At 39.8% G+C, this 14,356-nt stretch overlaps 1 long non-coding RNA gene across 2 annotated transcripts in view; it reads left to right on the top strand.

The window, feature by feature from the left end:
• Positions 1 to 7,009, top strand: part of LOC113981492 — a 24,353-nt gene extending 17,344 nt beyond the window's left edge. The window contains exons 2-4 of one of the 2 annotated variants that reach the window (XR_003538436.1): positions 2,737 to 2,902; positions 4,629 to 4,774; positions 6,965 to 7,009. This is a non-coding gene — a long non-coding RNA (uncharacterized LOC113981492). Of the gene's footprint in view, positions 1 to 2,736; positions 2,903 to 4,628; positions 4,932 to 6,964 lie in introns of those variants that run through there. The other variant, XR_003538435.1, reaches the window with a different exon arrangement.
• Positions 7,010 to 14,356: the final 7,347 nt, after the last annotated feature.

The following is a 14,356-nucleotide window of genomic DNA, read 5'->3' as shown; positions in this document are numbered from 1 at the left end:
CCTCTCCTCTCCTCTCCTCTCCTCTCCTCTCCTCTCCTCTCCTCTCCCCATTGTCTCTGAAACCAAATTTTTTTCCCATCTGCCAGAATATACTCGTGAGGAGCTCAAAGCAGTGCTCTTATTAGGATTATTAACTTCCATTTCAGGAACTTAGCAACAACATTCCTTCTACTCCCTCACTATGCTCTCTATCCAATTACTTCCATGTTATTGTTTTTCCAAGTTTTATAAGGTTTAGTCTCTATTAGAAGCTTCATGGAAAGGAAAATCTCAAATGCCTGAACTGTGACGTGTTAGAAGCCAGAAATATTGTTTTAATAGTCCCTTTTTTTAAAGCTGAAGTATGATAAAACTTGGATTAGTGCTTGTATCCAAGAGAAATTACACTAGTGCTTGTACCCAAGAAGCAGACTTTTCTGTGAGTTAATCTGCTTTCACCTTTTTTTCACTACACTCCCCTGATCAAATTTGCCAACAGTATTTTCCCCTGTATAAGGATGTGATATGCTGTGCTCTGTCATAATCCTTTTCTCCTTCCCACAATTTATTCATGTGTTGCCTTCCTACATTACAGTCTTCTTGTACAATCTCCCTGAAAAAAAAGACTGTACTCTTTTTACACTGAGAACATTTTTCATGGTAAAGGTGACTTAGAAATAATAATAATACTTAAGATTGCATGCGAACTGATATAAATGAGGGAAAATAGTCATAAATATTCCACACAAATAAATATACTTAGATTTACCACATACCCAAGAAATGAGAGGAAAAAAAATGTTATATGGTACAAAAACATTTCAGGCATTTCTGTATATATTGTTTGTTACCGTCACATGCACTTACCTAATCAAAATCTATTGAAAAATTCATATAGGCTTTGCAGGGCTTTGAACAAATCCCTCTGTTTTATTAATGTTAATTTTTGGGGGCAGTTTATAAAGCAATTGGTTAAATAGAACTTAATTCATAAAGAGTACCTATTTCTTTTTGAAGTTTGCATACAGGTGAAAGAATTCAAGGAGGTCAATTCTCTCTCAGGTCCACAGCATGCAGGTGGCAGATGGGCCAGTTCTTCCTGTGTTTGAGCATAAAATTTTTGTACAACATTTTCTCTATATCTTATATGTTTTTTTACCTTTCTCTGTTTTAATTGTTTTTATTGCTGACTGGTGTCTGTTCTGTCTATTTTCTATGATCGCCAGAGAAATCCCACTTGAGTTCCTTGCAGGCTTGACCTACTCTTTGCTATAAACCATGCTCCTGAGTTCTTGCACATTTGGCAAAACCACACATCTTCCCTCTTATTTCCTTCTGAATTTTGTATACTTCAGTCAGCACAACTCACAGTTACCTTTTCACAAAGAAAACAGACTTTAGTTCTGCAGTTTCTCCCATAAACAAGATCACAGAGCTGAAGAACAACATTTGAGGGGGGAAAAAAACCCCCAAAACAAAAAAACCCAAACAAACAAAAACTACTTCATGGGAATATTCAATATTGTTGTGAATGACCAGGGCAGTAAGTGGAAAAAGTAGCTAACCATGTTTATTTTCCACAGTAGTAAAGTTCATCTCTGAAAAATAATATAATAGGTAGGTGTCCATTACATTAAAAAAACAAAACCAAAACCAAACAAAGCAACAAAATAAACCAACCAACCAAAAAAAAAAAAAAAAGGCAGCCTATTAGTAAATAATTAAAAATAGGGGCAGACATTTCCATAGGAAATCATGGTTAATCATAGCCATGATTAACCATTAGTCCATATTCAGCTCCCCAACTCCTAAGCAGGCAGAGAGCACTTATCTACAATGATACTAACAAGTATCATATATATATATATATCATATATATATATGATAAGTAATCATACTATTACATATCATGCTAGTACAAAGCATTCGGAACTGTCTGAGTCTGAGATTTTAAAGGAACCTATTGGTATAATTCCATGAATTTTCAGTAAGCAGTTTGAAGCAATATAAAGAAGAAAAATTAATATAGTGGAATATTTTAAGGTTCTGACATTAGGTTTCATTTCACAGTGGGATAAGAAAAAACAAGATCTTTTAAATAAATATCATTTTGAAATGAATGCACAATAGAAATGCTTCACCAATAATAATTTTGTAGGCGTATTACAGTAACTGCTTATAAATCTTAAATACTAAATAGAGCAAACACTGACTGTCCAAACAAACCACAGCTAAAATATTATATCATTAAAAAGTAAGTTTGTTTCTCATTATGGGACACATTTTGGTGTTCCCACTACTAAAAATTTGATAAAATATTATAATCATTTACCTTGAGTTGGCAGTACATTGTTCTGGAAAGTTTGTAAAGACATCTGCCAGATATTTCTCAATTATCGAGACTCTCAGAATAATATTTTGAATGTTCTTCAAAAAGTTTTGAATATTCTTAATGTTTCTGGAATCTAAAATCCTGCCTTTTACGAGCTAACTTTGTAAGTCAGTCTTGATAAAACATAAATCCACTCACATCTGAAATAGTTCACAGGCCTTTGTTTTTGAACATGTGATATGTGCCTTATAAACGAATTGAAGATTCACTGAATATATCAGATAAACAGACAGATAAACAAGGACCACTACAATTTCTGTGGATTTCGTTGCTCTGGTTATTGGGTCACGGGACAAATTTCTGATTCCTTCTTCTATACCAATTTATTTCTCCTAATTTGTGTATTTTATGCTCTTCCCATTCAGGGAGACATTCTTCCCACATGATTTTGGTTGTCCAAAAACTGTATGAAGTTTAAGCCTTAAGGTATATATACTCCTTTTCTAGTCTATGGACTATGAGAGAAATATCCAAAGGGCAGTTCACTGGTACAATATGTGAAATGAAATGAAGAACTAGTCAAATACACACGTATCACTCAACTACTTTGCTGGAAATCAGTTGTGTCCTTATACTCTCTTTTGAGTGTACTGACTTTGTCTGAACTTCCAAGATAAATCCCACTGAGTCAGCAGAATCATTCCATCAGATTGAATCATGTTATATTTTGAGTGACTTTGCTGGTTAGAGCTACCTCAATCTCTAGAAAAACATTGGAAAATACTGTTAAAGATTTTTAAAGAAAAGCAAGATTAAGTAATGTAATGAAATCTGTTTGGCCTCGGTTAAAATGGTACAAATGGTGTAGAATATGATGAAATTTCTGGCGTAAAATTTTACTGCCTTCTAACATTTTTCAGTATTTATTAATCTGATCAAACTGGGTTAAAAAAAAAGGCTGACTTTCAGAAAGTTATAAAAAGTATGCAGATGTTTTGATTAGTTAGTTTTGTAGTAATTTGGATTATCATAAGCAAGTTCATAGTCAGTATTCCTTGGCATAAATGCTATACATGGCTTTTTCTCAGCCAGTGCACTTGAATCTGCTGCAGTCCACTTTGGAGCATCAGCTAACTGGGTTTGTTAATAATTAGTTTTGTAGTTCATTATTATTCATCATAGTGTAAGGTACTTTGGCAAAAAAAAAAGAAGAAAAGTGGAAAAAAGATATGACAGAACTTGTCTTTAGTTGATTGTCTCTCTAGTAGTGTACCTATAAACTGATCCAGAGCTTTATGCTCATCTCCCTTAAGAAATAATTGTCAATTTGAGGTGCTTATGGTCTCAGCAGAAGTTTTTAATGGGGGAAGGCATACAAAGGCCTGCAAGTTTATCAATGCGGATGCAAAAGTTGGTAATCTTTATCCCTCTCTGTCTTGGCTAGTAAAAGAAATGGATTTCAGTTTTCAAATCCTTTGAGAGCAGTGTTGGTTTTTTTGTGGGGTTTTTTTTTGTTTTGTTTTGTTTTAATTAAGCACAAGGAATTTATCTTATTTACATACAATAAGCCAACAATGAGCCAGCATCTGGCACTGTCCTTCTTAAATATAATACCCTGATACTGGTTTTTCAATGTTGAAGCACAGGTGGTGGACTGACATACTTAATGTATTCTCTTATGAGTAATACTGTTTACACTTGAAGGTGTTACTTTGCGTTGATAGTACTTGTTCAAACCAGATGATCTGTTATGTTACAGGCACCATTGAATGCTAAGGTGCTGTACTTCTCTCAGCTCTGCTGATGAGGAGAAATCAGTGAACACCAAGGAATTCAAATATCTCTTGCCTCAGCCCATATGAACACATAACACAGTAAAGCGACATGCTGTAACCTTGAGGCCTATACCATCTGCTTCTAGGAAAAGCTCTGTGGAGAAAAGAAAAATAGACAAAGATAGGGTCGATGTTACAGACATACCAGAGGACCTCTTCACCTTTATGTACAAACCAGTGACAGTAAAGCAGCTCTTTTACCTAGATTATGCCAAGAAACAGAAACTTTGCAAACAGTTTCTCCTCTAAAATGTCTTTCTTATTCCTTTCAGTTCATTTACTGCAGAGTTTTCACTATATAAAATGGTGAACAGACATAGTTACTTGCGTGTTTGCTTTTGAATCAGATGGTTCAGCTACCTACATCTTCCACCCTGGGAAACAGAGAAGAAATTACTCGTATTCCTGTGCCCATTGAATAGGCCAAGCAATTAAATGACTGCGAAGGAAATACTGAGACAAAACCTTTTTCTTTGACACAGATGCACCATGCAGCCACAGCCTCAAAAATGTCAGACGTTCAGAACAAGCAGAAAAGATCACATCCAGCTCCACTCCAAGAGCAACAAGTATGCCCTGTTTGACCAGACAATTATAGGACCCCAGCTGGAGGCTTCGGTCAATGGAGGTTGGACATACATACATCTTTCCCTGCAGGTGCCTAAACTGCCAGGTGAAGGAGAAGGGTAGGCTGAGGGAGGAGACACCAAGAACAAATTAAAATGAACTCTAGCATGGGCTATGTGATAGATGTAATACATGCTGATCTTTAGCCATCACTCTAAGTAAACTGTAAATTGTTTGGAATATGATGATACTTGTATCCTGCAAATTTACAAACTAAAAGATTCATGTAATTCAATCAGGGGAAATCTGGAAGAAAAGTAGAAGCTGGTAATAAATGAATTATCCAAAAACTGGGTAATATAGGAAAATTAGATATCTTCAGACTTATAGATGCAGTATATTCAGTTACAGTGTGGGTACTTTTAACACCAAGTCTGAAAAATCAAATAGGAAGTTTAAAAGATTTTTCAATTTATCACTGCATTAGAAAAAAAACCAAAATCCAAGAAACAACCCAAACACCCCACAACATTTAAAATATTACAAACTGCATCCAAATATTTAGAAATATATATATATATGTAAAATATATTTATGTGATTAGATAATCTCCTCAAGGTGAGCAAGAATGCCTATTAGAAGCTCTATATGAGAAAAAATAACTACTTTAAAATTATTTGACACAGTAAACACATTTTATCATATTCACTGAAGTAAAGACACATTTTAAAACTAGGTATTTTGCTATAAGTTGCTTATATGAGCAAATCTTCACCTAGAGGTTAACTAAGAATTTTGAATTGTGGGTTTGATAAGGCAACATTTATCCTATGCATCTTAGTCAGGCTAGATTCTATGCTGAATTACAACCTGAGAAATCCCCATGGAAGATGACTTCATTATACAGGCTATAAACCAACACAGAACTTACTGTATTTAATTCAAGACATTAATGTAGCCTAAAGAGATGTTTTCATTTGCACAGATTTAACTTCGTTAGGGCAGGGCACCCAAAGATGAGATCAGCATTGAACTCTTTAATTTGAAAATATTGAAAGGAAAAACAACATTTACATCACAATTAGAGATTGTATTCCTTCATGTATTAGAAGAAGAAAACCAAGGTTAATGAATATACCAAGCTGATATTAAAAGTCTTTTCATTCCTTAAAGACCACCCAGAAGAGCAACAATTTGCTGTAAAACTAAATTAAATACCTTTAAATTAATATACTGATTATCTAATATCATTAAAAAGAAATCAGACAAGATATGGCAACAGAATTTTTGGGTTCAGTCCTTTTCTGATTGCATTGTTCTAGTACCTATCATTACTTTACATTGAAATTTCATTAAGTAGTTCTACTATCATCTGTGTATATATATATATTGCAATGGAAAAAATGGAATTATTTAGAATTACTAAATAAGTAAATTTTGTAATAGCAGACAGTTCAAACCAAATGTGACTTTTTACAAAAGTAACTTTTGTAATTATAGTCTCAGATTTTTTTTAACCTTAGGATATAGAAAACTTGATTTTAAGATTTTATTCTATTGATAATTTCAAAATTACATTAAACCAAGATTTTCAATATGCCACAATCTGTTTATATGGTGTTTCAACAGAGAGGTAATAAAAGAAATTACGTTATTGCTCTTTGTGAATAGAGAAGGACTCGTGGGGGCTGTGATGGTATGTCTTGGCCACAGTGATCACGAAGTGGTTGTGTTTAACTTTTCAGTGTAATGAGAAAAAGAGGTCAACAGAGTTGTTACCCTGGATTTCAAGAGGACAAGGTTCAAGCTACTCAGGGAGCTACTTAGCAGTGTCCCAATGAAATCTGCCTCTGAGGGCTTATGTGTCCATGACTGCTGATCAGTTCTTAAGAAGCACCTTTAAAAGCATAGGACCAGGCAATTCCACCGTGTCCAACATCAGGCTGAACAGGGAACTTGTCTTGGAACTCAAGTGGAAAAGGAAATTATATGTGTGGAAGTAAGGTCAGGCTTTGCAGGAAAGTTACAGAGCTATGGTTCATATATGCAGGGAGAAGACATGAAAGACCAAAACTCAATTAAGAGTTGAGACTGGCCAGTGTTGTGTCACACAACAAGAAGGCCTTTTTAAAGTACATTAATAGTAAAGGAAGTCTAAGGAAAAGATTGGGAGACTGCTTGTTGAAGATGATCACCTGGGAAATCAGGATGAAGAAAAAGTGGAGCTATTCAATGATTTTTTCCCCCTCAGATTTCAATACCACTGACAGACCTTGGGTTGCCTGGTCCTCTGAGCTGGAGGGACAGCCTGCCTCAGCATCATCACCACTATGGGATCAGAAGAATCTCTGCTCTGGCTCGTGGAGCACCTCCTCAATTCCTCCTTCACTGACCTTAGTGTCTGCAGGGCTCTTTCTTTCACATACCCTCACTTCTCTCTCCTAGCTGCTCTTGTGCAGCAGATTTCAACCTTTCTTAAATATGTTATCTCAGAGGCATGCTAGCATCATCAATTGGCTCAGTTTGGTCAGCAGCGTGTCTGTCTTGAAGTTGGCTGGTGCTGGGTCTGTCAGACATGGAGGCAGTTTCTGGCACCTTCTCACAGAAGCCACCCCTGCAGCACCTTTCCTACCACAACCTTGCCTCTCAAACCCAATACTTTAACGTAAGTGCTACCAGAGAGGTATCACTCCTACTCTCCCACCCCCCACTTCCAAGCACCAAGGTCAGGGTGCCCAAGCTCTTTGAGCAGCGGTCCTGGCGACCATAAGAAAAAAATCTTTAGGTACCATAAAAGCATCAGTATTTATTAGCTTAAGTGCTAATGATAGATATAACTCTGTTTATTACAGAGACAGTAGACATTACAGACAGTTGCACTAGGTCTCTTTCCAGTAATACTCGTATGAGTTGGTAGTTTAAAACAATTTGGAGCCACAGCTCAGCTGATTACATATGGCTTTCTCAGTGAAGAGATGCAATTACAACACCTAGTTGACCTTCTCTGTTTAGGAATCCTTGTGACAGGTTTTTAAATACAGAGTTTCAGAGGGGTGAAAGAATTAAAGAACTCAGACAAAGCAATTGTGTGATCATGATAAATGCCCTGGTGGAATGACTTTGAAAGTGTAAACTCTTGAACTGAGCCTAGAAATTCTTTTAACTGTGGTTTATATAAACATTTCACATCTTGCACCATAGCAAACATGTGCCCCTACTATGCTAAGATTAACTTACAGTGCTTGGAAGTATGCAGAAATTGTTTAACATATAACCTTATAGCATGAGTTTTACTCCTTTCTTAGCAGAACATTTATATTTTATCTGAAGAAAAGGTAATATCCTGTTGTAACAACATTAAAGGCTTGTTAGAAACTTTCATATAATAAAGCAAATATAATACTGGTCGCGCCACGCCACACTGCCCGGCGGTGCCAGGGGTTGCGCCCTCGAGGGAGAGGAGAGGAGGAGCGTTGGAGCTCACAGAGGTTTGCCAGTCCAATCTGGGGGAGGGGGAGAAGGATGTGTGGGCCATAGGGTCCCCGGACCGGCGGGAGGGCAGGCGGGGCAGTCCTGTTTGGAGTGTCACGGGTAAGCAGCACGAAGGAAGATCTGTGGTAACACGGTGGGGGGAGGATAAGGTCAGGGTGGATAGTGGGTTCTTCCAGGGGGTTGAGGGGTTTAGGCTGGGCTGGGGCCGTGGGAGGTACCCCAGCCCCGGGTGGGTGCGGGGACCGGAACGGTTTACTTTTGGCTCACCTGCGGCTACTGCCCAAGAATGGTTTGCTTTGGAACGATAGCATCCTGAAAGGGTGCTCAGGCAAGGGAATGTCCCTGGGAATATCCCTGGGTCCGAGTATAGGTGGCTGGGAGAAAAGTAGGGAGTGAAAGGTTTGCCCTAACCATTTAAATGGGGAAGTAGCTTGTGTGCCCCTATGAGGTTGTGAGCTATGCCTTTGGCAGGGTCTCCCATGCCAGACAGGTCAAAACTGAAGGGTCAGATAAAATGTTTCCATGGGCATGATGGGCTCACTGGCCTTCTGGCAGTCATCCTAAGAGAAGGACAACTCTAATTCCAAACCTGGGCAGATGGAACTCGTTTAGCCCTGTAAGGCCATCCATCTAGAAGAAGTCCAAGCTCGCTAGGCCCTTGCAAATGAACCTTAGGATTAAAGGGTGGGTCCAGTTCTGCATATGCTGCGTCTCACCTGAAAAAATCCATTGCACAGGCTTGAAGGCCTTACCCACATCTGTAAAGCCCTGTAGCGACAGGTGAGGGTCGAAATGGCAGGTAATAAGATGCACTGGAAGCCGCAGACTCAACCCTGCATGCAGGCGGTTCAGGACATTGGTCACCTGAGACTGACCCCGGAGATGACAGTCTCTTTCGGCAGCATCCTAAATGACCAAGCAGCCCTTTTCAAGGAGAGCACTGCTTGCTCCACTCGGAGAGGGGCCTAGAAAAACTGGCCTAAACAAAGCTTATCTCCACCCTCACCCGGTTGGTTAACCACGGCCAACGGGCATCTTCTGATGAGGTCAAATAAAGATTAAGAGACAAAGGCACACACCTGCCTTCAAAGGTGTGCCCAAATTGACACTAGCATGCTGGAACATCAGAACCATGCTTGATACTGCAGATAGTGGACGTCCTGAGTGTCGTTCTGCCCTAATTTTCCACGAACTATCACATCTCAACATCGACATTGCTGCTCTCAGTGAAGTTCATCTCCATGAGGAAGGCAGCCTTAGAGAACACGGTGCCGGTTACACACTCTTTTGGTCAGGTAAACCCAGAACTGAAAGGCAGAAAGGCATCTCTCAGGTGTTGGCTTCATGATTAAAAACTCTATTGTCCCTAAACTCGAAAATCTGCCGACAGGTCATTCTGACCGCATTATCTCCTTACGCCTTCCACTACACAAGAAGAAGCATGTTGTCCTCTTCAGTATATCTGCCCCAACTCTCCAAGCTGACCCTGCCGAAAAAGATAAATTTTACGCTGACCTGCACCGCCTTACCCAAAAGATTCCCGCAGATGATACGATCATTATCCTTGGTGATTTCAACACCAGAATAGGAAAGAACTTTGAAGCCTGGAAAGGAGTATTAGGCAAGCATGGTGTTGGAAACTGCAACGATAATGGTCGCCTTCTGCTAGAGTTTTGTGCAGAGCAGCAGCTCACCATCACCAACAGTATCTTTCAGCAGAAAAATAGTCTGAAGACCACCTGGATGCATCCTAGATCAAAGCACTGGCACCTCTTTGATTATGTCTTGGTGTGACAGAGAGATGTTCGCAATGTCCATCATACCTGCGTGATGCCTAGTGCAGAATGCACTTAACTTCAACCTTAAGTTCAAACCTAAAAGGGGCAGCATCCCAAGGAGGACACTCCAAGTTAACAATCTTCAAACAGCTACAGTGAGAGACAGATTCCAGACAAATCTTCCAGCTAGGCTCCATAAATCCCTCTCCTGAAACACTTTGGCAACATATTAAAAATAGCATCCTTCAGTCCTCTGAAGAATCCTTAGGGTTCTCCTTCAAGAAGAACAAGGACTGGTTTGATGAAAACAATCAAGAGATCCAGGTATTGTTGAGGAAGAAGAGAACTAGTCACTGAGCACACCTTGCACAGCCATCTCGTCATGTAAGAAAAACAGCCTTTCATCTTGCATGCAGCAAGCTCCAACAGAAACTCCGTGACATCCAGAACAAGTGTGGATTGATCTAGCTGTAAAAACTCAACTATGCGCAGATACAGGTGATCACAAAGGATTCTGTGAGGCCTTGAAAACAGCATACAGGTCTACATACCAGGTCCAAAGCCCTCTATGCAGCGCAAATGGTCAAATGCTTCTGACAGATAAAACCTCCATTCTGAATCGATGGTCTGAACACTTTCAGACTCTTTTCAGTACTAGCCATGTAGTGCAAGACTCAGCAATTCAGTCCATCACACAACAACCAGTGAAGAATGAATTGGATATTGCCCCTACTACGGGAGAAACTCTTAAGGCCATACAGAAGGTGAAAACTGGCAAGGCAGCTGGGGTTGATGGAATTCCACCCGAAGTCTGGAAACATGGGGGCCTTGCACTCCATGCTAAAGTTCATGAGTTTGTGGTCTGCTGTTGGGAACTAGGCGAACTACCTTCAGACCTTCATGACGCAGTCATCATCACCTTGTATAAGAAGAAAGGTACTAAATCAGACTGTTCAAATTACCGTGGTATTATTCTGCTCTCCATTGCTGGCAAAATCCTGGCAAGAATACTCTTGAACAGACTAATACCTGCTATAGCAGAAGGAATTCTACCTGAAAGTCAGTGTGGTTTCAGAGCCAACAGGAGTACCATGATATTTGTTCTCAGACAACTGCAAGAGAAGTGTAGGGAACAGAACAAAGGTCTCTATCTCTTTGTTGATCTCACCAAGGCTTTCGATACTGTGAGCAGAAAAGGTCTATGGCAGATTTTGGAACATTTAGGATGTCCCCCCAAGTTCCTTAAAATGATCATTTTGCTTCATGAGGATCAGCACGGCCAAGTCAGATATGGCGATGCACCTTCTGAGCCCTTTCTAATAATGAATGGTGTGAATGAACACCTGAAGAAAAGTACAAAGATCAGTGTTTACAGAGCCATTGTGCTGTCTACTCTCTTATACAGATCTGAATCATGGGTCATCTACTGCCACCACCTGCAACTCTTAGAACACTTCCATCAACGCTGTCTCCATACAATCCTAAACATCCACTGGTCAGACTATGTGACTAATATGTCTGTTCTAGAACAGGCAGCAGTTACGAGTATTGAGGCCATGTTGCTGAGAACACAGCTGTGTTGGGCAGGACACGTTTCAAGGAGGAAGGACCACCGCCTCCCTAAGATCTTGCTTTATGGTGAACTTGCCACTGGCTGCTGCAAGAGAGGAGCCCCGAAGAGAAGATACAAGGACTCCCTGAAACAACATCTCAGCCTTGGCCATATTGATCAACATCACTGGTCTACTCTGGCCTCCAGTAGGTAGGTCTGGAGACACACCATCTATAACACTGCTGCTTCTTTTGAGAATGCACGCAGGATCACTCTTGAGGAGAAAAGACAACACAAAAAGAATCATGTCTTGCTGATACCATCCAAGGAGTCCTTCTGCTGTGCCTTTTCCAAAGGGACTTGTCTATCTCGCATTGACCTCTTTAGCCACCAGTGCGCTTGTAGCAAATGTGGTTAGAGCCCTTCCCAAATCTTCGTTCACGAAGCCTAGCTATAAATACTGGCAAAGGTTTATATTAAAATAGAGCATGTATTTGTCTCAGTCTCTCAACAGCAGCAGCAAAGCTACTGGTATGTTCTGGACCACTATTTATATGTGCTGTTATGTCAATCACTGCCCTCCAACTTGGTGCTTGCTCTTTCACTGAAGCAAGTAAATTACATGCTAAAAGAGGAAGAAGGGATAGGGGACAGGAGTGGGAGGGATAGAATTTAATGGCTTTCTGTTTCACACCTGAGTCTGAAAGGCAGGTGATCTAGGCCAAGAATTTCAACAGAAGTAGATTCAGGCATCTTAAATCCATTTAAGCCCTTTCCCCTAGTATTTTCTGTTGATTGGCTCTAGGCTGCAGGAAGTACCCTGCCAATAGAAAAAAACGGACACAGAGAATTGTGTGGAATTTAGGATTTGTGAATTGGAGCCAATACCCATAAAGAGCAATAGAAACACAGTTATGTTGCCATTTTGCCATTTTAAAAGCACTTCAAAGACCCCACACAGTCATAGTAAACCAATTTAAGTACATTGGCTAGTTGGCTTTCTTTGCTTTTTTTAACAGAACTTTTGGTTTGCTGCAATGAAAACTGTACCGCATACAATTATTTTGAAAATTCACAGCTTTTGAAAAACAGTACAATAACAACTACAACAAAATATATAACATACAGCTTGGTTTGCTCTGTAGTAGCCTCAAAGAAAAAGTTATTCCTGACAGATAAATGATGCTTGTCAGTTTAAATCTTTCTCTGATTTTTGTCCTAGGGAGATATGTGTTATACCAAGGAAGATAAATGGTTCTCTCCATGCAAAAAGGTTGTCTGTGGAACCTTGACTTTCGCAAATTAAGAGAAGCCACATTTCTTGAAAAATGCAAAACATGTAGGACATGAAGGAAAGAATTGAGCATATTTATAGCAATATACTCCTACTTTCATCAGCAATTAAAAACTATAAAAATGGCCAGATATATTTTGCTGTTTTACAAAGGCAAATTTACAAACTGTACAAAACTGGGAGGAGCTGTTGACTCCCTCAAAGGCAGGGAGGCCCTGCAGAGAGACCTTGACAAATTAGAGAACTGGGAAATCACCAACCAGATGAAGTTAAACAAGGAAAACTGACAGATTCTGCACTTGGGATGGGACAACCCTGGATGTTCGTACAGACTGGGGAATGAGATGCCGGAAAGCAGTGCCATGGAAAGGGACCTGGGGGTCCTGGTTGATGGCAAGTTGAATATGAGTCAGCAGTGCCCTGGCAGCCAGGAGGGCCAACCGTGTCCTGGAGGGCATCAGCCAAAGCCTCGCCAGCAGTCAAGGGAAGAGATTGTCCCACTCTGCTCTGCACTAGGGTGGCCTCAGCTGGAATATTCTGTGCAGTTTTGGGCATCACAATACAAAAAAGACATTAAGCTATTAAAGAGTGTCCAAAGGAGAGCAACAAAGATGGTGAAGGGGGAAGCCATATGAGGAAAAGCCATATGAGGAGCAGCTGAGGTCACTTGGTGTGTTCAGCCTGGAGAAGAGGAGACTGACGGGACACCTCATTGCAGTCACAACTTTCTCGTCACAGGAAAAAGAGGGGAAGACACTGATCTTCTCTCTGTGGTGACCAGTGACAGAACCCAAAGGAATGGCCTGAAATTGTGTCAGGGGAGGCCTATGTTGGATATTAGAAAAAGGCTCTTTACCCAGAGAATGGTTGGATACTGGAACAGGCTGCCCAGAGAAGTTGTCACAGCACCAGGTCTGACAGAGTTCAAGAGGCATTTAGACAATACTATACTCTCTTGGGGATGGTCCTGGCAAAAGCTAAGAGTTGGACTTTATTATCCTTGTGGGTCCCTTCCAATTCAGCATATTCTGTGATTCTGTAATATCAGAGCACTTTGTGCTTTTAAAGATTAGACTAAGTCAGATATTTCCAGAAATATTCAGACTATACCATTTATTTGGGAAAACCTATCTTCTTGCTATCTGTGCAATATTCTGTTGTCTTATTTCCATTCTATGCAAAATCAGTTCTGCTGTCTCATTGCTTAATCTTTCCAGAAGTGTATTGATATCCTTTAGTACCATTAGGAACTGACATGGCACATTCCTCTTTCATTATGGAGTCTGATCCAAATAGTGCTGATAACTTGCAAATCATCCACTTGGCTTTCAGAAGCCTTGTGTTAGACTTCAGTTCTAATCAAAATGCTTACCATATCTGCCAGTCATTCTGGAAATACATGAACAGATCACATTTAGGAATTTCTTATTTCTCTCAACTTTTAAATGAACTATCAAAAAGAAAACGTTGTTAAACTAATGCCTTAAAGACACAATCCTTTAAGGAACACAGAGATTTAAAGTGCAC

The sequence above is a fragment of the Neopelma chrysocephalum genome, unplaced genomic scaffold (assembly GCF_003984885.1).
Source record: "Neopelma chrysocephalum unplaced genomic scaffold, ASM398488v2 Primary Assembly neopelma1_96588, whole genome shotgun sequence".
Taxonomy (NCBI): domain Eukaryota; kingdom Metazoa; phylum Chordata; class Aves; order Passeriformes; family Pipridae; genus Neopelma; species Neopelma chrysocephalum.
Note: the sequence above shows the minus strand (reverse complement) of the source record. Positions and strands in the feature narration are given on the sequence as shown.